Genomic DNA, 26822 nt, shown 5'->3' on the forward strand with positions numbered 1-26822 from the left:
GTTAGTGACAGAAAACTGATTAGGGGTTGCCAGGGCCTGAGCGAGAAAAGGGGAGTGACTGCTTTTAGAACAGGGTTTCCTTTTGGAGAATGAAATATTCTGAACCCAGACAACGGTGATGGATGCACAGCATTGTGAAGGTACTTGATGCTCATGAAGTGTACAATTTAAAATGAAAAGCAATAAATTGTTAAAAGATGAAAGTTAAATTTATTTTAAATATTCAAGATATAAACAATAAAAACAGAGCAATGAAAGGAACCAAGAAAGAAACAAATACAATAAGCAGGGTGGGGAAGGAAATGTGTGGTAACGGAACAGGTGGAACAGGTGGGATTGGAGGTGCTAATGAGGGAGGTGCGTAAGCCAGATCTCCCAGGCTGCAGAATTTGGCCTCAGCTGCCTCCCTGTCTCCTGCAGGAGCCTGTGCAGGGGATGGCTCTCCCTGCACAGAGGATGGGGCCTCAGCTGCCTCCTGTTCTCCTGCAGGAGCCTGTGCAGTGGATGGCACTCCCTGCACGGAGGCTGGGGCCTCAGCTGTCTCCTGTTCTCCTGCATGAGCCTGTGCAGGGAATGGCTCTGCCTGCACGGAGGCTGGGGCCTCAGCTGCCTCTCGTTCTCCTGCAGGAGGCTGTGCAGGAGATGTCTGTCCCTGCACGGAGGCTCGGGCCACAGCTGCCTCCCTGTCTCCTGCAGGAGCCTGTGCAGGGGATGGTGCTCCCTGCACAGAGGTTTGGGCCTCTTCTGCCCCCTGGTATCCTACAGGAGCCTGTGCAGGGGATGGAGCACCCTTCTTAGAGGCTGGGCACTCAGCTGCCTCCTGGTCTGCTGCAGGACATGGTGGATATGATTGTTCTCCCGGGTTCGAAGCTGGGTCCTCTGGTGGCTCTGAGGGTTTTATCACTGCCACTGCAGACCCTCTCCCGGTAGCTGCTGATCCAGTCCTGTGGGACACCGGCGCCTCCATCAGGGAGATGGATGGAATATCCCCTTCCACCAGCTCCACGCTGATCTCCTGTCTGGAGCTCTGCAAAGACAGTGACTGGCTCCGTCCCAGAGACATCAGAGCCCTGCCCAGCTGTCCTTGCTGCTGCTTCTGCCCTCTGGAACTAATTCTCCCAGATCAGGCACACACCTGTGTCTCCACAGTATTCCACCCCTGAGGAAAGACATACACCTCAGGGGCTTGGGATAAACCTCAAGCAGAAGGGCGCCACCCCCGCACTCCACGTCCCACCCAGCCAGCCTTGACCTTGGCTTTGAACCTGACCGACCCCCCCCAGGCTTCCAACACCTCACCGACTGCTCCTGCTCACTGTGGTCCACACACATGAACCCGCCCTTCCAGGAACACATGGGGAGGGGATGTAGGGCTGCCCTGATGGGACCACAGTGGTAGCCTGGTTTGGAATGGCCTTCCCTGGGCCTCCCGATGTTACCTTTCCATCCCTCCGGGTAAATGGCCAGAGCCGTCGGCCGTGAGAAGGGCACCAACATCTGCATCGGTCTTTGGGGGCTTTCCTGGGGCTCCGGCCCCTGGTCATAGGGAAGCAGCAACTAAACATGTTGCTCCTTCTAGACAAGTGCTAGACAAGTGAGCTCACTTGGGGGCTGTGTTTAGGATGTGGGTGCCTAGTTACCAGGGTTCCAAGTACTGTTGGGCTCTGTGAGGTCACTTCCTGGGATCACCTTACCTAAGCTTCCTCCTCACACAAGACCTTCCTAAGGGCCCCCCGGGCTGCTGACTGCTCACTCTCTATCTCCATACCCTGTCCAGACACAGTCACACCAACACAGTCCACCCCACAGCCTCTGGGGAGGTCTGGACGCAACCAGGGCCCCAGCTTTGAGGACACAGAGTTGAATTCAGTCCCGCTCCTGCTTCTTGCCAGTGATGTCACCCTGGACAACCCTGCGTCTCTCAGGGCCTCCCCTCTCAGGGTCTCTCCTGTGTTCATATCCCTCTCTGTGTAGTGGGGGTCATTCTAGCATCTACTTCCTAGGGATGTCATCAGGTGTATAGACCTAGAGATCCCTTCAGAGCCTGTGAAACCGTGGGCTGCTCCCACACGTAGCTCCTGCACAGACTTTGCAGTGCAAGGATGACAGAAAGGGCTGGCTGTGGCAGAGAATATAACACAAAGAGGCTGGGGTCTGCTGGGCGCCTGGGAGAGGCACTTCCCCTCTTGCCTGTTTCCCAGTGTCCCTAGGGAGGGTCGAAATGAAATGACGTTCAAACATCATCTCCTTCTGGTTCGCAACCCTCCAGGGCCTCCTGTTATGTTTAGACTCAGGTCCAAGTGCCTGAGTGGCGGTCATCTCAGACTATGTGGTGGGCAGCCCCCACAATGGCTCCCAGCGTTCCCGCTTACTAGGCACACATCCTATGGAATCCCCGCTCCTCAATGAGAATGGACTTTGCGGCTGGCTTCTAACTAACAGAATAGGGCCGAGTGATCAGATGTCACTTCTACGGTTGGTTTAATGAAAAGTCTGTGACTTCTGCCTGCTTCTGTCTTTCCTGTGTTCATTCTATCTCTCTGTTTCTATCTCTCTCCCTATCTTTGTCTCTCTCTGTCTCTGTGTCTCTGGCTGTCTGTATCTCTCTTGGTCTCTCCCTGTCCCTCTGTCTCTCTCTTTGTCTCTCCTCTCTATCTCCCTGTGTCTGTCTGTGTCTCCTCTTTTTGTCTCTCCTCCCCATCTTTCTATCTCTGTGTGTCTCTGTCTCTCTTTCTCGTTCTCTTTCTGTCTCTCTGATCCACTATTCAGGAGAAGCCAGATCAGATATTATGAGCTTCCGTCCCTATGACACCCCCAAGTGCAAAGAACTGGCAGAGGGTCCCGGCCCACAGACAGAAAAGGCCTGAAACCTCCCATCCAAACTGAATCCTACCACTGCTCCGATAGTGTGAATGATCTCCGAGATGGCTCTTGCCTCTATCGAGCTTCAGTGGAGAACACAGCCCCAGCCTCCTTCTAGACCTTGACGGGGAGCCTCCCAGCTGACCTGAGCCTGGACTGTGGTAGAGACACTGTCAGATGCTCAATGATAGGTATTGTAAGTGCTAAGTGAGGCTAATGCTGTCACCCAGCATAGACAGCTAGTACCTCCTTCCAGGCCTGGGTCTGGCCCTGCCATCCTCTCTCCCTCACTTCTCTCCTCCCCAGCTCACTCTAGCCACACTGGCTCTTTTCTCACCTCCTCTCTCGTCAAATTCTCTTCTGCCTCCAAGTCTCTGTGCCTTTGAGCTTGCCCTCAGCATGCTGTTTACAAACAGATGCAGGGCTGGTTCCTCTTGTCCTTCTGCTCAGGGCACAAATGTCCCCAGGGGGGCCCTTTACACCCACCTAGGGGCTCCAGGCCCTCCCTCCTCCAGCACCCTGCTTCATTGCCCTGTAGCACCTGCTCTTCTTTTTCACATGGATTTGTTCATAATTTTGTCCCTTCCACCTCCAGGCTGTGAGCTCCTGGAGGACAGGGACCATGTGGGTGCTTTCAGCACTGCCCTCAGGACTAACATGGGCCCTGCTCAGGGTGAGTGCTGGGGCCACAGTAGCTGACAGAATCATGAGAGGATCTCAGAACCCTCCCGCCTCTGAGAAGCTCCCATTGTGGACGTGGATGCCAGTAATCAAAGGTTGCTTTGGACAGGGGAACACCCAGAACGAGCCCTGGGCGACCCTTCCCTGCTCCATTTGCTCCATTGAGCACGAGTGGACACAGGACACCTCTGGTGGTCAGCCCTAGCCTTGCAGCCCCAGGCAGGAAAGCAGAAAGCAAAACACACACCTTTCTTTGTTTCGGGTCCTCAAGGCAGTGGTTCCACCAGGGCCGAGGGCGCAAAGGAGCAGGACCTGCGGGCTCCAGGAGGGACATGAGGGACCTCAGAAGCCTCTCTTGCTCCCTGCTTTCCTTACACAGGCCCTGGCGTGTCCCGTTGACTCACAAGGCCTCCTCACCCCAGCCAGGACAATGACTCCACCTCACTTCCAAAGGAGGACCCCGAGGCTCCAACAAGGATGACCTTGTCCCTGGTGCCCAGACAAGTCGACCAGTGCTCTGCCATGTTCTGCACTGCCCGCGGCCCCAGTCCCCAAGCTCTCAGGCTGCCCTCTGCTCAGCAAGGCCTCGAGGGAATGGAATGCATTTTACAAGGACTCAGAGAACAGTGGGTCATGGATGGAGAACGAAGGTCAATAGACTCTTCTACAAGCCTGTGGGACCCTTAGAGACACCCCATCTATGCACCCCAATTTACAGAGGCCTAAGATCAGGCCTTCTCTCCTGTAGCCCCTCCCCCCTAGGTTGTCACATCCTAGTTCCCGGTGCCCAGAGTGGTGGACACAGGACGCCAGACCTGGTTCTCTGCAGGCTGCTCTAGGGATGGCCCCAACCCCTGCATCCCCTTGTGCACCTTGGGGACCCCCTGCCCACCAGTCTGGCACCTCTCCCCTTCATGCTATGGGCCTGCGCATGTTGCTAGGGGACCGGATGCCCCTGCCCCATGGCAGAGCTGCCTCCAACCTCTTTCTTCCTTCCTCCTGTCACCTCCCCAGTGTGCACCTACCTTCTGACACAGGGTTGGACAGTCAGAGTGTGTGTATGCTTGTGTGTGTGAGTGCGTCCACGTGGGGATGCGTAGAAGAAAGAGCCCTACATGGGGGAAGTTTGCAGGGGTCCCCCAGGACCTTAGGAGCTCTCATTCCCAAAGCTAACCCCTTGGAAGTGTTGAGGCTGGCCTAAGAGCTTGGACTGCTCTCTTCTTCTCTGGACTCTGCCCAACTTGTGGGCCCAGGGCCTGGCCCTGCTCCACCTGGCCTCAGTTTCTCAACTGTCCTGTGAGGGTTGGACATGGAGCAACATCAGCCCCAATGAGCATGGACATGGCCCGGAATCTCTGCCTGCATGAGTGTGGCAGGGATACCCTCACCGTCTCATAGGCCTCTCTCCTGTGGGGCAACCAGGCCTCCTGTCTATGGTCAGGCACACAGAGTGGCCCTGCAGACAGCACTTCTGGGTGACACAGCCCGCAGCACACACGTGTAACACAACGGTCCCCTGGCATGGCTGCTTTCGTCTGTCCCCTCCCCAGCCAACTGCTCGGTGACCCTCACATCCCCTATGTACCGGGAACACGCCACACAAGCCAGGTGGGTCACACGGTGCACAGTTGAGTAGGTTGGACATCTGGGAACGTGAGAGTCACTGAATATACACCGACCTCACTGTCCTGGTCCACACACTGCATCCCAGGGTCCGGCTCCATACATGGCTGGTCCTGCGGACACGAAGACAGTGGTGGACACAGACCCTGGCCAGGGAGATGTCAGGCCACCCTTTTCCCTCCTCCTCTACACCCCCTCCTGGCCACATGAGGTCCAGCCAGTCCCTGCCTGCAGCCCTGGCGGGTGTAGGAGGAGCTGAAGGGAGCCCAGCTGGGCAACTATTGGAGGGAATTCCTGTTATTAGGGAGCCCCCTGGGTGCTGAGTGATTGCACCCCATTTTACAGATGAGCAGTGGTCCCAGCGTTCAAGGTCACTCTGCTCTAAGTTACCAAGTCCAGACGTGAACAGGGGACTAGAAATCTTTGCTTTTCACCACCATTGAGCTCAGCATTGACCATCGAGGCCTTGTCTTGAGTTGGGGCTCCCCAAGCCAGGCGACCTCCTGAGTCCAAGCACTTTGGGCACCTTCTTCTCCCTGCTTGAATCCCAACACACCCTCCTGAGCTCAGAGTCACTGACCCCATTTTTCATGGAGGAAACCGAGGCTCCGAGAAGACACCACATGACCTTGCCTGTCACAGGGCTGTGAGGTGACCCAGCTGTGGGTTTGACCCCAGGTCAATCTGACCTTAAAGGCTCTGCTAGCACAGGAGCCTGAGGAGCTTGCCTGTGAGCCCAGCACAGAGGTGAGTCCATCCTGGATGGGGGCTCGGGGGAGGGGCACTGCAGGCTAGGAGCTCTGAAGGGGGTAGGGGCTAGGCAGGGTCCTTGGGGAGGAAGGTTTTATGGAGGGTGGGGTGCGGTGAGGGGTGCACTCTGGGGACGGTGTCTGGACCAGATCACACAGGGCCGTGACTCAGGCAAGGAGTTGGGACTCACTACAGGTTGGGTGGACTTGAACGAGCAGTTTCATCAGAGCCTCAGGCAGTTAGAACCTAGATTTGGAGGGAGCTTGGTGGGCACTTTATCCACCTCCACTCAAGCCCAGATCCCCAAGAACCAACAGGATGAGAAGGCTGCCTCCTTTTCCTCCCATGTACAGTGGGCACTGTGGCGGTCGCCTACCTCCTGCCCAGGCTGGGGATGTTGCCTGGAGGGCTCAGAGAGGGCTTCTTGTCAAAGTAGCCATTCAAGACATATCTGCTCAGAGAGCTCTGAGTGATGGGACCAAGGGCACGTCCCACCAGTGGGCTAAAGAAAACGCTCCTGTCCATGTTGCTGTTGTTTATTCCAGGTGGACAGGGATGATGCAGCATCACCCACTGGCTGGATGCAGAGGGCCAACGAGAAGCTATGGTTGAAGAGCCTGAGACACAACGCTTGTGTGTGACCAAAGCTGCCATGGGTGTGGTGGAGGCTGAGGAGGAAGAGATGCTGCTGGAGGCCAAGATGAAACCAGAGACCATCGGGGACAAGGGGGCAGTTGATTTCCGTAACTGTGGGGGATGGCATGATCAGCAGAGTCTCTGGACTCGGCAGGACACCCTAGGCCGGCATCCAGCTGTTGGGCTTCTTGGCCGCTTTGTAGGCGTCGATGGGTAACACTGGTCCTGGGCAAGAAGGGACTGGGAATGGGCTGTCAGGGAGAATGGGTAGGGCAGCCACCTTCTTTTCCTTGCCATCAGGGGACTCTGGGTCAAAACTCATGCTGCTCTCCTCCACCTTGGAGCTGGAGGAACCAGCCAAGTGCTCGCTGAGCATTGGACAATGTCCCTTCCACTGAGGTCCTGGCCCCACCTGAGGTGTCCCAGCACTTAGAGTGGGAGCTGTCCCTGGTCCTGAAGCCTGTGTTGGGGCCTGGAGGCTTGGAGGCTGGATGGAAGGGCTACATTTGCACAGGTCACGCCCCCTGGTTGAGTGGGGACTCTGGGACACCTGAAGTCACAGATGCAAGTGACCCACACCTGGGAAGGTGTGAGGGAGGTTCACAGAGTGCAGTGCCTCAGTGGCATGCAGGGCTTCATGCCCATGGGCAGCACTCCTTGGTAAAAGTCAGCTAGTCCTTTGGACCCTAGAGGGCAGAAGGCACCTAAGGCTGCCAGTGGTCCACGGGAGGCCAGGACAGCCTGCTGACTGGCGGGCATCAGGCCTGCAACACGAGAGTTTCAGGATGAAACTGCTCCTGTGTAGCCTGGGCCAGCGGGTTGGACAGAAAAGATGGCCACTTGGTTTTTGTCACTCTAGTCTGTACATGCTCGTCTCCCCAGCTAGCCAGACCCTGGGAAGGGTGGCCCTGTGGCTGAACAGCACTAGGGACTGAGGAGAAGGTGCCCTTGGCAATATCGAGTCCCTCTTCTTCATGTGAAGCAGGGTTGAGCTGGCTCCATGCCTGACCTCACCCCCTTGGTGACGGTGGGCTTCTCCACGTCAAAGTCATACTAGGCATTGGGTTCATGGAACTGAACACATTGGCATCCTCAGGGGTCTTCAGCATGGGGGGGAGGGGCCAAAGGAGGGTTGGCTGTGCTCAGGACAGCCACACCAGGGACAGGGAAATGCACAGAGACAGGAAGCAGATCAGTGCTTGTCAGGGGGTGGGGGAGTGGATATGGGGGTATGGCTGCTTCATGGGTACAGGGGTTCTGGTGTGGTGATGCAATGATCTGGAACTAGATAACAGTGACGGTACACAACATAGAGGATGTAGTTAATGGCCGGCCCTGAATTGTACAACTTTAAGTGATGAAAACACTAAACTTTATTGAATCTAAATTGGAACACATAAAACATAAGAAATCATAAAACATAGAAAAGAGAAAAGACATCCTGCCCTCACAGGCAAGGTGAAGGACAGCTCTGGGGTGGGGTTGGAGCCGGCCGGGCCTTAGTTGCTGGCGATGAGGGTGGTGCTGCAGCTGCCCTAGTGCTGGAGCCACTGCTGTGGCTGATGCTGGAGATGCCACCAGCTCTGGCTGTGCAACTGTCCCAGGAGCTGGACTTGATCTGGGGCTGGAGCTGGGTCTGTCTCAGGCGATGGTGCTAGACCTGCCTCTAGAATTGGCTCCAGTGCTGAGACCGACTCTAGCTCTGCATTCTTGACAGATTTGGTGCAGGAGCCAGTGATGGAAATGGCTGCTGCTCTGGAGCTGGTCAATTGTGGGAGCTGGAGGGAGCTCTAGTTCTGGAGCTGGCCGCAACTGAGCTCTAGAGCTGGTACCAGAGCTGCCACTAGTCCACAGCTGGAGTAGGATCTGGTGCTATGTGGCTCTAACTTTGTAGGTTGAGGTAACTCTGGCTCTGCTGCTGGTGACCGAGACTTCTCTAGCTCCACAGCTGGTAAACAGCATTTCGTGACCTTTGGATGGGGTCAGTGACATCACCAACCAATCACGAGCTGTCCATCAGATGGTGGGAGCACTCCAGCAAATAACATATATTACATTAGTGTTATTTCATCTCAGTTCTAGTTACATATTTATTTTAAATATACTTAGAAGGAGAATAGAATAATAGAAACCATTTATTCTTTGCTCAGATTTAACAGAGCACACCTTATTGATGTCGTTTTTTAAGAAATATTACATAAACAGTAGAAGGCACCATTCTTCTTCCTCTCTCTTTCCTCCCCAAAGGTAACTACTGTCTTGAAGTTAATAGATGTGTTCTATACTCATTTTCTTTTGCAAAAAGACAGTTGTCCCCAATTTGCTGAGATTTTTTATGTGTCTATCAAAGATATGCTTCTGAGCAGATACTGTTAAAAACTCTGTCCTTTCAAAGTAAAGATGACAAGTCAACCATTAGTTGAGAAAGTACCTGCTTTTTAGACATCATTTTTAAAAGAGAAGTTTCAAAATATCTCCGTCATGTTACCATTGATCCTCCCTATTTGGAAGAGTTACATTCTATCAATTTTTAGCAAACACTGCATGAGCCAGACTGAACCAGTGCTCCTAGGGGAAGGACAAGGTTTGGTTTCTGCAGCCTTTGGTCGTGACATGTTTGGGAACCTATCAACGCATAGCCTTGTTTTATGTTTGTCTCTTTTGAAAAGACTATATTTAGTACAGACTGTAGACACATTATTTGAACTCCCAGCCAATATCACTATCCATAACCCATGCCTGAAGGAAGTTCATCTAACACAAGTGTTTTCTACATATGGCCCATCACAGGCTTCTTGTGCATAGAGACACTACACAACACTTCAGCACTATGTTTGCGGATCATTACAAAGAGGAAAAACAGCAGCAAGAAGCAAAAAAGGTGAAAAAGGTACCATTTAATAGACCAGGAAAAGGACACTTGTTGACCTGAGAGCTGAAACAAGAGTGTCACCTTGTTCTACCTCAGCTGGGAATGTGTGCCTTAGGCAACTCCAACTTTCTGCCACTTTGCACCCGTCCAGGAATTACCAGGGAAAACACAGTGTGTGTTGGGTTTGGATTCACCTGTAAATTTTAGTGACTAGGTGAATTCACAAATATCAAATTACTGAATAAGGAGGATTGACTCTGTTCTGTTGCCAAAAACAATGAGTGTATGAAACTCATACTTCAGAACTTAAACATGGAAAGCTTTCTAATCTGCTTTAAAATCTACATGAAGAGTTTCATTGTTTTGAGCCATTTGTTAAAAATGTCAAAAACATCTTCTGATTCGTTTAAAAGAACAACTGATTGACCTCAGGAATGGCTGTGTGTACTCACCATCTCTGATTTCTCTCATTCTCTCTTGACCCCATTCCAATGAACCCCCACCACTCCACTACAACTCTTTTTTCCAAGGTCACAAGTGACCACCACATTGCTAAATCCTACAGTCATTTGTCAGTCTGTGATTTACTTGATCTACCAGCACTTGACATAACTATTCACTATGTATGTTAATAAAGTCTGGTAATAGCCAATAAATTATTTTGGGACAATCACATATTCATTTGACAAAATATTAATAAGTATTCTATTTGGTCTCATACCACTCCTTAAAAATCAACTCCAAATCTGAATATAATAAACAATAAAAGTGTAATGAATATTAAAAGTATTAGATTGTTTTTAAAAGATTATAGAACATCTTTATATCTTGGATAATAGACAGTCTTGCTAAACGAGACTCAGAAAGCAGAACTCTAGTCGATAAGATTCATAAAACTAACTACAGCAAAATACAACTTTGTAAGACCAAAGGCACCGTAAATTAAGTAAAAAAACAGAAGAAAACACTCCAACATGTAATCAAGGGTTTCTCTGCAGACTATATGAAGAACACCTGTAAACTAATGAGAGACAAACCATCTAGTGGAAGTGTGGCAAAGGATACGAACAGCCAAACAATTCTCAGTGGAGGAAATATGAAATGCCAGTAACCAAGAAGTGTTCAACCTTCTCGGAGATGACAGAAATACAAAATAAATCAACAAAGAGACATGCCTTAGATATCAGATTGACAAACATTTACAAAGTTTGTTTCAGGTGTTGGTTACGTGGAAAAATGAATCCACTCATACAGTACTGAAGCACAACTTTTGGAGAACAAATTGAAAATACCTGTTGCATTTTTCAAATGAGCATTTTCTATGACTCAGCAGTTCTGTTTATTAGTATCTGCCCAGGAGATACCTTCACACAGATGGAAAAAGAAATTATTATGAAGAAAATATTATGAAGAAAATATTATGAATATTATGAAGAATATTCTTCATAATATTGTAATAGCAAAAAATGGGGACAACCCAAACGTGCACAAAAAGAAGAATGGTTCAACAAGATGTAGTTTATTCATAGTAACGTGTCAGAGTGACAAAGAATGGAGTAGATCCAAGCATATTGTTACAGAAGTATCTCCCATATAGTTTTGGGTGAAAAGAGGAGGCTGCAGAATGAGGTGCATATTATACCATTTTCTTTAAACACACAAAACAAAAAGAAAAGAATATTTTTTCTACAGCAACAGATATATGGGGGGCTGTGGTTAAAGGAGCCTTTAGCTTGATCCATATATAACTTTTAATTAATTAATGTTTTACAAAGTTACTGCTTCATATATTATTTGTATAATGAAAAATTAAAATACATAAGACTAATTAAGTTCATTCTTTCCTACTAGAGAATTTCAGCTACCCCAAAGTATCTAAGAAATCAGAATGTCCACAGGAAAATGTCAGCATAGGTGGGGGACAACTGAGCTTGGCTAACATGAGCAGACATTTTTCACACATTAGGGGAGCTGATATTTTGCTGTAGGACCATCTTTGCCATGCAAACCTTGGGACAAAAGTGCAAGTATTTGCCAGGATACAGCCAAGATATAAAACCAACCAGGTCTTGAAAATAAAACGGAAAATCCAAGTTGTCACTCTAAATCTACCTCTTCATTGGCCAAAACCAGCTTTGAAGCTGTTTTAGCCTGTTTCTCCACGAACAAGAGCCACAAAATTGACGGGCCAGCATCACCACCTCGTGGCTCTGCTTCCCATCGCAAGGTTCATCACCATACCCTTTGGCCCCCAAATCTCAAACCAAGAGTTCTGTCTTTTGGATATCCCTTCAAAGTTAAATGTTTTAGAAATACAAGAGACCCAAGTAGGGTTATGGATTTTTTAATTCTGACAAGTCAAGATTTTCTAAGAGACTACTATCTATCATCATTGCCAGTTTGTAAAAGAACAGTATTTAAAACCAAGAAATCAGAAAGGTCATAAACTCATATCAGAAGACAGTCCTGCTTATCAAAGAACAGTTGAAAGTGGTATACACATTTCATAAATATGTAAATATCCCATAACTATATTAATAATTATGATCATTAGTTAGGCTGTTAAATAGGTCAACTTGACCAGGCCATGAGGTGTCCAGATCACTGGCTAAACGTTATTTCTGAGGGTGTCTGTAAAAGTGTTTCTGGAAGAGATTAGCAGTTGAATTGGTGGGCTGAGTAAAGCAGATTGCCCTCTCTGTTGTGTGTGGGCCTCATCCAACCTACTGAGGGCCTGAATAGAACAAAAATGCCGAGGAAAGTTGAATTCTCTGTCTCTCTGTCTCTCTCTCTCTCTCTCTCTCTGCCTGAAGGTTTGAGCTGGGACATCAGTCTTCTCCCGCCCTTGAACTGGAACTTATACCATTGTTGTTCCTGATTCTCAGGCCTGTGGACTCAGACTGGAACTACACCTCCAGCCTTCCTGAGTCTCCAGCTTGCAGAAGGAAGGTCATGGCACTCCTATGTCTCCTAGTGGTTCTGTTTCTCTGGAGAACGCCGATTAACACAATCATATTTACATATTCCTCCTTTATCAATCTGTGTGTCAGATTTATCAATAAAGGAAGAGCTGGAGACAAGGTCTTGTACATAGATACTTAATTTGGGAGGTACCAGGAGTGAGAGGGCATGGAGGGGTCATGAGTAATACTGTCCTTCTCATGGAGAGGCAGCCTTCCTTTGATCCTCATTGATCAGACTGGCCAGACGGCTCTGTCAGGTTCCAGGCACCCCCAGGAAACCACTGCTTTTCTGTCCTCACTCCTCCTTGTACATGGCCTGAAAATTGGCTCAGAGAACTTATGCAATTCACCAGAGATGTACTCAAGTCGGTCTGGCAGAAGAGGCATTGAAAAACAGGCTGACACATGTTCTGGTTCCTTTTACATCAGATTTTATTCTTCCCTTTACTCACTTATTCTTTCAATAAAAAATGTATCAATATCTACCATGTCTTAATAATGATAGCAACATTTATTGAGCGCTTACTATATGCCTGGTACTGTTACTGTTTTATAGGCATTATTTCATTTAATCCTCACAACAGTGTTATGAGGTAAGTGCTTTTAGTATCCCCCATTTTACAGATAAAGAACAAAACACAGAGAAGTTAAATAATGTGCTTGAGGCCACACAGTCAAGAAATGGTGAAGCTCAAATATGACTCGGGAGTTTGGGTTCCTTCCTAACTGCCAGATGTCAACTGTGTTTCAGCTGCTCTGCTTCCAGGTTTCAGGCTCGTGATGGGGCATAGAGAGGAAGAGAATGCACACCGGGAGACAGGTGGGTGCCATCCCAACCCAACACAGTAAGTCAGATGGAAGTGGGCACCCAGGTGCCATCAGAGCATGGAGGGGTACTCTCACCCCAGAAGTTGGGGCCACTGAGCTGACTCTTGAATGACAGAAAGTGGAGAAGGGGCGATATAAGTTGGGGAGGAGTCCAGATAGCAGAAATAACAGAAGAATACCACTGGGAACACCACAGAAGTATAATGGTTTCAAATTTCAGTGCACACGCTCAGGTGGCAAACCATGCCATTGTCTTTTTTCTTTGGGACCTTAAAGTCTATTAGGATCCCGCATTCTCTAGGTGTCAGAAATAATCTCCTTCAATTCAGAGGCTGAGTCCACCCTGGCCCTGGGACCATGTCCTCAACTGGGGGCTTCTGTGGAGCCATGGTATGTATCTGCATGGAGGACAAAGGTGGAGAAACCATCATTACTCATCATCAGTCCACATGTTTCTGCTGACACTGCCCACAAGGGGTCCTTGACACAGAATACCGACTGCCTTAGTAAGCCTGTCTTATCTCCTGCTTCCTTGACCTTCTGGCCTCCTTCAGTGATGGCTCTCTCTCTGCTCTCCTTCACTGACAAGCTTCTCCAAAGACTCTCATCACCATGTCTCCACTTCTTCCCCTCCCAGTCTTCATTCACTATTCAACACACAGTGATGTGTATTCTGTTCCTACAACACACCCAAAATGTTCTGCTAAGATCGCCACTGGGCTCCACGTTGTTAAATCCAATAGATGCTCTTCTCTTCATCTTAGCTGATTTCCCGGCTATATTCAACTTTCATGACCCGACACTTTCCTACTTTTCTTTCTACAACGTTGACCACCTCCAAAAGTCATCCCTGATTTTTCTCTCATCTCCTTGATTTTACCTCTCCCCAAACATTTAATCTATCAACAAGTTCTATCAATTGTATTGTCAAAAATTACACATCAAGTCTATCAACTTCTCTGCAGTTCCGCTGCTAACACAGTGGCATATGCTACAATTCTCTCTCCTCTGGATGAGTGAAACAGCCTCTTCACTCATCTCTCTGCTTCCACACTTGCCTCCAACAATCCAGTCTCTGCACAGTAGACGTGGCATCCTCAGTTCTGTGCAACATCTCATCATGTCTGGCTCCAGGAAAATTCAGTTCTGTTTTTCTTATGAAAATCTTTGGTTTTGTAAGATATCCTTGATGTTTTCTGGCATATAGTTTTATTTATCTTCATTTTTACTGTCAAAAGACACATATAATCACACACACACAGAAACTCTCATTAAGGGCCTATTACTTGTAAATCACTAGCTTGATATAGTGAGACATAAAAAGTAACCTCATTCTTTTAAAAAGTAACTTGATAACAGGGACTCTGGCTTAAGGAGTTCATGAATTGGTTGGAGAAAAAAATAAAACAATGAAAATGTAAGCAAAGAGAAAAAGGTGTAAACAACAGTCCACCATAAAATATCATCACAAGATGGCACAAGATTAGTTGCCAAATTAAATATGAACAAATTATTTGCTACAGAAATTCACAGGAAGGAAAATACTGGAAGCTGGACTGGAAAGAAAAAACTTCAGGGAAGACAGAAAATAAATTTGAATTGGCCCCTGAAGAATGAGTAGGATTTATAAAAGCACAAAGAATTAAAAAGTCATAAAAGCTCAAGTAAACTAGTTTTGCTAAAGAAGAAAGTATGGTTTACTGAGTCATCAGAAAGAAGGCTCACACCAGAATGAGGTCAGCTCAGCGAGGACCATGAATGACAGTGTGAGAAGTCTGACTGATTTTATAGGCAATGAGAGCCACTTAAGCATTCGATGTAGGGCTTCCCATGATCAATGTGGTACTTTAGGAAGATTATTCTGGCATGGTGTGAGACTGAAGGATGAGAGGAAGCTGTCACTAATCTAGTCAGCCTCCCTATAGGGAGCTCTCATTTTTTTTTTACATAAGCTTTGTGAACAGTTATCCTCCAACAACAGTTTCTGGATGAGCATCTCCAGGATGGTCATGGCTGCACGTATCTTGTTTAATTGGAAGAGACCACAGATAACTAAATCACAGGCTGACACATTTATGATGAGACTGAAGAAGACAAGTCTTTACTCAGCCTGTGTCCACTGGGAAAGCAGGAGGTGCCCTCCACTCTGCTCCCTCCTCCCCTACATCCAGACAAAACACCAGCATCTCCAGGCCACCTCCCTTTGTTCCAGTCAGGTTCATCTGATGCTGTTCCTTACCTTCTCCTTATATCTGACGTCACTGCTCATGCTATTAGGTCCTAAGACTTTGGGACTTCAGCTCCTTTGGCCTTGCCTTTCTTTGGCTATGACAGCAATGGTCATCTCTTTACAGCTGAGACAAAGACCAGTTATTTGCATCCTTGGCCTCTCTTTTAGGGCTTCATCCTCTGGGGCAGATGTTACAGAAAGAAGAATGCCGAAATGCTTTTGCTATGTGATGACAATAAGTTATTTCTACTCTTCAAAGCCCTGTAGATCTATGGGCAGGTCTGTGCATTCTGTAGAACAATATCTTGAGAATGAAGCTCAAAATGCACTCACTCCCATTCTGTGCCAGGCATAAAATATACCCACCAGCAGAAAATTAGGGGATTGCAACTCCAACACTTCAGTCTCAGACTTACCTTTAGTTTATTAAACACTTTAAAGGATATAACAGTTAATGATGTATCTTCCTCCTCAAATATTATCAATATCTCCTAATATTTCCAAATAAAATCCTTTGGGAGGAAAGAAACTAATACCTTGGGGGATGTCTTAGGTACCAGGCCCTCTTCTAAGCAGTTTTCATACATTATTTATTTCATCTTCTAAACAACACTTTTAGGTGGGTACTATCCCCATTTTACTGATGAGGAAACTAATGTTGAAGAAGGTTAAGTAACTTGGCCAAGGTAACACAGAATGTAAAGAGTGGATTCAACCTAGCCCCATCTTCACTGTACCACCCGGCCCACTCTGCCTTCACATGACATTCAGGCTCCGAAGAGTGTGGCCCCAAACTGCCTCTCCAATCTAGTACACATTTTCCCATCTTTTATTTTGTTATATATAAATCACAGTTGTTTGTCCAATCTAATTTCATGATTTCAAAAACCTAACATCATAGAAAACCAACAAGCAGCAGTTGCTAAGCTGAAATACACATACTTTACAACCTAGCAATTCTACTCCTAGGTAAATACCAAGAGAAACATGCACATATGTTCATCAAAGACAGGTACAGTACTTAGAGCAGCACTACTCACACGAGTCAAAAACAAAAACATGGGCATAACCCAAATATCTATCTACAACAGAAGGGACAAGTATTTCTACAAGGAAAATATAAATAGCAATGAGAATAAACTGTAGCCATACACACGTATGAATCTCACAAACATAATGCTGTGTGAAAGAAGCCGGGCACGAAAAAGTATATGCTCTATGATTCCATTTATATGAAGTTCAGAAACAGGCAAAACTTATCTGTCCCACTGGAAGCTGGGACAGAGGTCATCTGCCCCCAGGTGGAGGGGAGCAGATATGACTGAAGAGAGATGACGCCTCAGCACAAATCAAGGTGGTGGCACCAAACTATATTAGAGTCATCATAGTCTTCACAGGCATGACCTCACGCTGGAAAAAAAAAAAAGCCAGTTTTACTAAAGAACATTATTTTTTTTTTGTGAGGAAGATCAGCCCTGGGCTAACATCCGTGACCATCTTCCTCTACTTTATATGGGATGTTGCCACAGCATGGCTCGACAAGCAGTGCATCGGTGCATGCCAGGATCCAAACTGGCGAACCCCGAGCCGCCACAGCGGAGCGCACGCACTTAACTGCTTGCGGCTGGGGCCGGCCCCTAAAGAACGTTCTTGATGGAGCAGTAAATATTATTTTTTTTAATTTTATTTATTTATTTATTTTTCCCCCAAAGCCCCAGTAGATAGTTGTATGTCATAGTTGCACATCCTTCTAGTTGCTGTATGTGGGACATGGCCTCAGCATGGCTGGAGAAGCGGTGCCTCAGTGCGCGCCCAGGATCCGAACCCGGGCCGCCTGCAGTGGAGCACGCGCACTTAACCGCTATGCCATGGGGCCGGTCCATATGTTATTAACTTTATTAAATCTTGACCTTGAATATACCTCTTTTTAATATTTTGATATAATACGTAGTATGTGATGAAATGGGAAGTAGGCGGGAAGCACTTCTGTTACACACTGAAGGACAATGGCTGTCTTGAGGAGAAGCATTTGTGTGACAATCTGAGCTGACCTAGCCACTCTTGATAGAACGACATTTTTACTTAAAAGAACGACTGACAAACTGAGGTTATGCAGTTTTGGGTATTTGGCACACATTTTCTCAAAAATTACCTCCAAGAGCCTATCACTTCAAGGAAAACAACTGACGATATTTGTTGACAATGACAAAATTCAAGCTCTCAGTCAAAATTATGGAAAACTTACACTTGATACAAAGAGCTTGACAGCTTTCGACTATGTAAGACTTTTCTGATAGGTCGGGGGTAGTGTTAAGCACTGTATGATATTTTGTTTTGTTTTGTTTTGTTTTCGTATAATGAAACGTGTCAACACTTGGAAGATCTGCAGAACTCAATGAGCAGAGGTCTAGAATAGTAAATCCTTAGAGACAGAACAGTGCTCGCTTGGGGCTGGGTCAAGTGATGGAGCAGGAATGGGGAGAGATGCTAATGTGTTCGAGGTTTCATTTTGCGGTGTTGAAAATGTTCTAAAATTAGACTGTAGCGATGGTTGTAAAACTGTAAATATACTAAAAATTACTGCACTGTGTACTTTAAGTGGGTGAATCGTATGGTATGTGACATATATCTCAAAAAAGTTATAAAATAAAAACTCTACCACCGTAATAATATTGTAACATCTGGAGTTTATTTAAAAGAAAAACAGGTTGTCAACACAAAGGACATGGTTTGCTGACCCCTGTTTTATTGTACAATGTACCATCATCTTTGAGTTTACCATTCCAGAACATCTCTGGTGTCTAGTATTTCAAAGTCTATCTTTAATCTACTATTTTTTTATTCTCCCAACATGCCCTCCTTTTATCTGTGCATCAAAAAAATGTTCTTTAAAGTGAGAATAGCCTCTATTAGTAAAACGAGCTTACTTCTAACCAACACTCCAAAATCAACACACACAACAACAACAATAAAAGATATCAGCTGAGGCTACAGTCATCTGAAGACTTGATTGAGGCTGAAGGATCTGCTTCTAAAATCACTTATGTGGCTGTTGGCACGAGGCCTCGGTTCTTCACCTCAAGGATTTCTCCATCTGTTGCCTGAGTTTCCTCATGACATGTCAGCTGACTTCCTCCTGAGCAAGAAATCCAAGAGAGAGCAAGGAAGACACCTCAGTGCCTTTTCTGACCCAGTTTCTGAAATGTACATCATCACTTTCACTTTCTTCTATTTGTTAGGAGTGAGTAGTCAAGTTTTGCCCACACTCAAGGAGAGGGGAATTAGCCTCTACCTTTTGAAGGGAAGAATATCAAAGAATTTGTGGACCTATCTTAAAACCACCATAGCCACCTTGGCAGTATACAAACAGGCTCTCATCTCCTCTGTGGGAAGGCATAGAAACTGGGGACCAGGCCCAAGACATAATAGTCAGAACAGCCAAACTCCAAAGATGGATAAATTCCCAACAAATGTAGGTCTGTTGTACCAAGGTCAGGGCCCGGTTGGGGAAAAGATGGATGGAGTTATCTAGATTGATGTCCCTGAAGATCCTGAATCCCCAGATTCCCCTGAACCCTCTGAGCCTCCAGAGGTAGCCCACTCCTTTCCATTATGCACTAACCTCCTGTCTCCCACTTGCTTGGAGATGATGCAGAGGCTGCTTCCCCACAAGACAATGTTCACCCACCCACCTCCATCTCAGTGGGGTGTGGATATTCAGGATCTGCCCTTCCTGGCCACCAGGACTTTAATCCCTACAACTGTGATTTAATCTCAAAATTAGGATTAAGTCACAACATAACCCAGATGCTGACACATTGAGAGTCACAGGGGAGCAAACGGACTGTGCCCCAAGGAGCTACAAAACCTACCCAGCATGGACCAGCATAAGTCAGGATAGCGTGTGTGAGACTGGAGTCTAGGGTGCTTGATCAAGAGGACTGGAAGATAAGTTGAATAAGGGAGAGTTGATCCATTTGCAAGCTCTTTCCTAGGATCCAGGATTCAACGCTTACTCATCAAGAAAATGAATAGGCAAGCTACAGATTGGGGAAAATATTCTCAACACATGTATCTGACAAAAGACTTGTGTCAAGAATATATAAAGAACTTCTACAACTCAATAATAAACAGACAATCCAACTTTTTTAAAAGGACAAAAAACTTGAGTAGACAGTGAACAAAGAAGAAATGGCCAATGAACACATGAAAAAGTTCTCAACATCATAAGTCATCAATAAAATGCAAATTAACCCCATGAGATACTTCCACACACCGATTAGGATGGTTAAAATGAAAAAGACCAACAACACCAAGTGTTGATGAAGATCAGAAACAACTGGAACTCTCATATTTTGGTGTGTAAAATGGTACAATCACTTAAAAACTGTTAAGCAGTTTCTTAACTGAAACCCAGCAATTCCACTCCTAGGTATACATCCAAGAGCAACAAAAATTTACATCCACAAAAAGCCTTGTACAAGAATGTTTGTAGGAGTTTCATTCACAATAGTACCAAAATTGAAAACAGCTCAGGCGTCCATCAATAGAAGAGATAAACTGTGCTATGGTCATATAACAGAAAACTACTTTGCAATAAAATGGATTGAATTATTAATACACACAACAATATAGATTAATCTCAGCAGTATTACGCTGAATGAGGAAAGCCCGACACAGACTAGTACACGCTGCCATTAGTACATACTACCATTCAGAAATTCTAACAGACAAAAGTAATCTATAGGGATAGAAATCAGAGTAATGGTTGCTTTTGGAGGGGCAACTGACTGGGAACGGGTACAGAGGAACTTTCTGGGGCTGATGGACATGCTCTATATTTTGATAGGACTGTGAGTTACAAGGGTATATGCATTTGCCAAAATTGATTGAATTGTACACTTAAGATCCATGCATTTCACTATATGCAAATTATACTCTGATTAGGATAAGGAATAAAACTCATCATTTTTCCTTCCAAACCTCTTCCTCTTACCATTTATCTTAGTTAACACATCACCACCTATTTAGTATTCTTCAAGCCCAATTCATCCTAGACTTCTTTCTCCCTCTTCCTGCCACTGTCTCTCCCTCTATCGCCAAACCCTTTGGAATCCTTCTCCTAGAGAACTCTCAAATCTGTCACCTCATTTCCATTACTAATGACCTGGGCTTAGTTCACACCCCTGGAATAATGAAATAGACTTATAGCTGGACTTACCCTTTCCTAATTGACTCCCTACAATGCCAATAAAGAGATATTCTTAAAATTCCTAATTTATTATGTCATTCTGTCACTAAAAACTTCTTCAATAGATTTACACTACCTGTGAAAGACTATCTAAACTCCTGGCAGAACAACACGGCAACAGCTACCTAGTCTAGTCTGTGAGCATGCCCAACGGATTTCGTGTCCGAAGTAGTCTGGTCCCCAAGTAGAGGCCTGGCAGTCTCATCTTCTGTCTGATGAACTGTGCTTTTATGTGTCAGGTTCAAACATATAGCCTGGATTTCATAATCATCTCAGTTCAGTGACAAATGTTCATCCTCCTCCTTTAATGCCTCAGTGAAAGGAGTCCAACTCCAGCCACCAAGACTCAAACCCTGGAGGCACCAGTTCTCCCCACCCCTCATCAGCCACACCAGATGAGACACAAAAGTCTTTCCCATTTAGCCTCAACAACATCCATCGAGCTGACTGGCTGCCTTGTTCTAACGTCAGGACTGTAGCACCCCTCTTTAATTACGGCCGTTGCCTCTCAACTGGTTTTCTCCACTTTAAATGCAACTTAGAGGACTTACACCTGACACATTAACATCCTGCATGGTTCAGATTTCAGCATCCCAGAGATTCCCACTTTCCCTGGGTAGCACTATAACTGTTGCTTTACTTGGAGTTTTGTATTACAAATTTCAAAAAGATTAGCTTAAAAATGAGGACTCCCAGTGATCAAATCAACTCTCCATTTTTATGACTCACTTTATCTCAAAGTTAACGTCAGAGGCTGGTCTAACATCCCAGCAAAGGCTTACTTTCATGTCATTTAAAATGTCTCAGCAAAAATTGAACTGCCTTTGTTGGGGCTGCTATTTATAAAATAAATGTCCAGAGCATGGCAGGTGAGAAGATATTACCTCTGAGATGCCTTCTAACACAAATGTTTTTCTAATATTCAAGGTGGCAGATTAAAGATGGCCATAAATTGACACTCCTCCCATTAGAGGTGGGGTCTATGTCACCTCCCATTAAATTTGGGCAGGTTCTATAACTGCTTTGACCAACAGAATACTTCAAGCGTGATGCTGTGCCAGCTTCCAGGCCCAGCCCTTAAGAGACAAGCAGCTTCCATTTCTTGTGTCTTGAAACAGTTGCTCTTGGAGCCCTCAGCCGCCATGTAAAAATTCCAACTGCCCTAAGGCCGCTGTGCTGGAGACACAGGTAGGGAGGTCCTGAGACCACACGATAGAGAGAGATGCCCAGCCTGCCCCAGCTGAGGTCTCAGACATCACGGAGCATAAATGAATCTTCCTCACTGTCTTCTGTCTGAATTCCTGTCCTACAAAACTGCAAGGAATATTTATTTATCCAATGAATATTTACTGGATATCTACTATGTGTCAGGTTCCACTCTGCATGCTAGAGTTACACTGATGAACAAAACTAACAGTTCCTGTCCTCTGGGAGCTGACAATGAATGATAAAATATAAAAAGAGAAAAGCCAATAAGCCACAGTTGGGCTCAAGAATTAAAAAATGGTCTCAGTGCACAAGGTACACATGTACGCAGTGGTGGCAGGAGGGCAGCCCCAAGCCTACTGGGACCTAGGCATGGAGCCCAGCACTGGCAGCCATAACTCAATTCCTATGGGGTAAAGGAGTCTTACTCTCTGCAAGACAATAGTCTCAAGCCAAACTTGAGGCTCGAGGCCCTTCTTCTTAAAAAGAAGCTGAAAAAGACAGCTGCCAACTGGGGCTAGGTGCCCTGACCTCACAGGAAGCCGTGGGCTTGGGGAGGCGAAGAACACAGAATTTGAACTAAACTGGGTCTGAGATTCCCAAATATGATCACAGAACAGAGCATCAAAATATCATAAGATCTGGTTCTGGGCTGGAGGCAGAGGACAACACGTGATGGCAACTATCAAACCATAAAACCGCTAGACAGGAGGGAAAGAGACAACTCATCCATAAAACTGTGCATCTGTTCCTGACAACATGTGAAACACACCCCTCTGAAATTAAACACAGAGAGAACCTCTCAAGTCCACCTAAAAGTCTTTGCCTACACAGAAGAAAAGCTGTAGTACTATTTTGTAAGCAAAGATTGTGTTTTGGTATGTAATCTATAGAGAGTTTTTATTCTTGTTCCTATAGTGTTTGATATTGCTATGGTGGGGAAATAAAATTCAGCAGCCTGCCAAGCATCAAGAGAGTCTGACAGTCACGGCCACTTATGAGTCTACTTAGCTGCCTGGCAGCCACCGTGCAGCCCTGGAGATGACTGTGGGCCAGCTCTCAGTGAAGACGGGTCTCCTCTTTAAGGGAGCCACTGTAATTCTAAGGAATGGACAAAAGCTACTATAAAACTGCAAGTATTCTCACACACAGATTTGACTACCTTAAGACAAAAATGAAATAGATGAGTGTTTTCAAGAGTAAGTAAGTTTTTCATAACGTGATCGCAAGTAAAATAATTTCCTAACATATGTCTTTTAAATTCAGGTATGAATGGAACACATCAGGTGACCCTGGGTGACTTTTGCCTCATCTATTAGTGAGGCAAATTAGTATCCAGGATCCAGCCATTTTATTCTTTATGAAAAAAAAAAAAGCAATTGAAGTAAATAAATGTCTAACCACAGTTTGACAAGAACGTAGCCTGGAGGCAATATTGAACAGGCAAGAAGCGCAGAGTTCTGAAGCCGGAATGTTGAGTTTCCGACCTTGAATCTGCCCGTAATAGGTGTGAAATCTTTGGGAGGCGACTTTGCTTCTCTGTGCCTGTTCCCTCATGTGCTCACACACTATATTGGCATTCATATATTACATTTTACAGGGGTCTTCACAAATGAAACTGAGTAGTAGAACAATACTTTGATAAGAATGTATTTTATTTTGTTTTGCTTCAAGAAAAAATACAATAACATACCTTTACTGTGGCATTCTAATGGAGGTGCCCCTAAGATGTCATCTCTAGATGGGACTGGGGACTTTGTTTTAACTTTAAAATAGGTAATCTTTCACAAGCTCGGGAAGCAAGAACTATATTTAAACGGAAAACTCTCCACCGGGGAAGAAGCAAACCACCCAGGGGCTGCATTGGTTTTGCAAGTGCCCCTGACGCCGGCGCAAGGATTCAGGAAACACCTCCTGAGTCGTTGTCCCACTCCCGACGGGACTTGGGCGCTCGGTCCTAAGTGAGCGGAGGGACCCCGTCCCACTCAGCGCCAGCAACGCCCCGCTTTCCCTTCCTGCAAACAAGCCGCTGCAAATAACCTGGGGCCCCTGCGACCGCCTCCCCGCACTCACCTGCCGCTGCACAGTAGCTAGCAGCCCGGCCGCTTCGCCTCCCCCGGGCGGCCCCGACCAGGAGGCGGGGAGAGGGGCGTGGCTTAGGGAGGGGCGGGGCTAGGGGCCGGGGCTCTTCCCCTCGCCCACCCCACTGCGCCTGCGCCCAAGGGCGCAGGGCAGGGTGGGAGGTGGTGCCCCCGTGGTGGTCGGTGCTGAAGTGGGTCGACCGGGTGTTTGCCGCCCCTCCTGTTCCGATCCTTTGAGCTTTCCAGCCATCACGGCGCCCAACTCTGGTCACTCCTGCCGCCCCTCCGCCTGCCTGCGTCCGGTGCCAGCAACCAGCCGGAGTCTCCCCCGCGCGGTCAGCCTACCTCCACCTGCTCCTTCAGAGAACTCCGTGACGCCTCCTCGCCTGTGTCCCTGGCGCCTGGCTGGTTAGGTGTATCGTGTCGTTTAATCACCTCTGCAGCTGAGACAGTGAAACCAAGAAGTGAAGGAACTTGCTTCAAGTCGCAGACCCAAAATGCACTCCAGCTTGAAGTTGATTGCAGGCTGCCTGCCGCCGCCCTTCCACCTCGAGTGGCGCGCCCAAGTTGAGTACCTAGCCAAGTGCCGTGGGCTTTACCTGAGTTTTCGCTGTTTCTTAAGCCCTGCGAGGGCGGTATTATCTCTACAAAGGAGTCTAAGTGACTTGTCAGTCCAGCTTTGTCTCATGGCAAAACCTGGGCCATTTAAAACACCGTATGTGGCCTCTGTGTTCCTCCATACCTTTTGTCTTAAATGGCTTTATTGAGGTGACTTACAAAAAGCCTGTACATATTTAAAGTGTACAACTTGATTTTTATGTATGTATGTATATGCCCCTGAAATCGCCACCACAATCAAGAGTGAACGTAGCCACCACCCCCAAAAGTTTCCTTCTGCCCATTTGCAATTCCTCCTCCCAGTCACAGACTGCCATGACCACTCCTCAGATAACCATAGATCTTCTTTCTGTCACTTAAGATTAGTTTGCATTTTATAGAATTGTATTATGAATGTTTACTGTGTGCTTTTTTGGGAGGAGGAGAGTCGGGCTTAATTATTTTGAGATTCAGCAGTGTTGCTGAGTGTATCAATAGTTCATTTCCTTTTTATCACTGAGTAGTAGTCCATTACATGGATATACCACAGTTTGTTTATCCATTCACACATTGTTGGACTTTTAGGTTGTTTCCAGTTTCTGGTTTTTTTTTTTTTTTACAAACAAAGCTATCAACATGGTTCTTCATTTTCTTACTATTCAGTTTTGAAAGTTCTTTACATTGTCGGGATATGTCTTTCCAGTTATGTGACTCAATATTTTCTTCCAGTGTGTGGATTAAAAGCATGTTTCAGAAGCAGACTTTTTAAATACTTCAAAAGCAAACTTTTTAAATTTTGATAAAGTTTAATTTATTAATTTTTATTTATAGATTGTGCTATTGGTTCCATATCTAAGAAATTTTTTCCTAACCCAAGGCCCCAAAGATTCTGTCCACTTTTTCTCAAGAAGTTTTATACTTCTAAATTTTAAATTTATGTCTGCGATCTATGCTGTATTAATTTTCATATATAGTGTGAGATATGGGTAGAAGTTAATTTCTTTGCATGTAGATACCCAGTTGTTTCAACCATTTGTTGAAAAGACTAGTTTTTCTCTACCAAATTGCCTTTGCCACGTTTTTGAAAATCAATTGATCATATAAATGTGAGTTTATTTATGGAATCTCTATTCTGTTCATTGATTTATTTATCTGTATTAGCATTGATATCACATGGTCTTGATTACCATAGCTTTATAATAAGTCTTGAAATCAGGTCATTTAAATCTTTCAATTTTGTTCTTTTTTCTCGAAGTTGGCTTGGCTATCCTATACCCTTTGCATTTCAAAATGAATTTTAGAATCAGTTTGCCAGTTTTAACAAAAAAATTGCACAGATTTTGATTGAGATTGCAATGAATCTATAGATAAACATAGGGAAAATTGACACCTTAAAAATATTGAGTCTTCTGATCTGTGAAAATGGTATGTATCTGCATTTACTTATGTATTATGTAATTTCTCTCAGAAGTGTTTTGTAGTTTTCAGTGTACAGGCCTTGCACATCTTTTGTCAGATTTAACTCTAATTATTTCATACTTTTTATGCTATTGCAAATAGTATTACTTATAAATTTTTAATGGTTTATTGCTAATATATAGAAATACAATTGATTTTTGTATATTGATCTTATATCCTGAAAACTTGCTAAACTCGCTCATTAGTTTGAGTAGCTTTTTATACAATCTATAGGATTTTGTTCGTAGACAATCATGTCATCAGTGAATAAAGACCATTTTCTTCTTCCTTTTCGATCTGGACATTTTATTTCTTTTTCTTACCTTAATTGTACTAGCTAGAACCTCCAGTACAATTCAATGGGGGAATGGATGGTCTTTCCAATAAATGAGGCTGGGTCAATTGGATAGTCATACGAGAAAGCATGAACCTTGACCCCTGTCTCACACAATACACAAAAATTAATTTCAGAACCTTCATGGACCTGAATGTGGAAAATGAGACAATAATACTATTAAAGAAAACATAAGACAATGTTAATTGTAAGGGCAGGCAAAGATTTCTTAAATGAGACACAAATAACAGTAGCTATAAAAGGTTAACAAATTAATTCAATTTAATTTATAAATTAAATAAGATTAACTTATACATTAATTAAATTAGTAGAACTTGTATTCATCAAGACACCGTTAAGAAAGTAAAAGGTAAATGACAGGCCAGGAGAAGATATTTGCGAAATGTATCTGACAAAGGACTCCTATAAATTGATAAGAAAACATCTGAA

This window comes from Diceros bicornis (assembly GCF_020826845.1).
Source record: "Diceros bicornis minor isolate mBicDic1 chromosome 10 unlocalized genomic scaffold, mDicBic1.mat.cur SUPER_10_unloc_2, whole genome shotgun sequence".
NCBI lineage: Eukaryota > Metazoa > Chordata > Mammalia > Perissodactyla > Rhinocerotidae > Diceros > Diceros bicornis.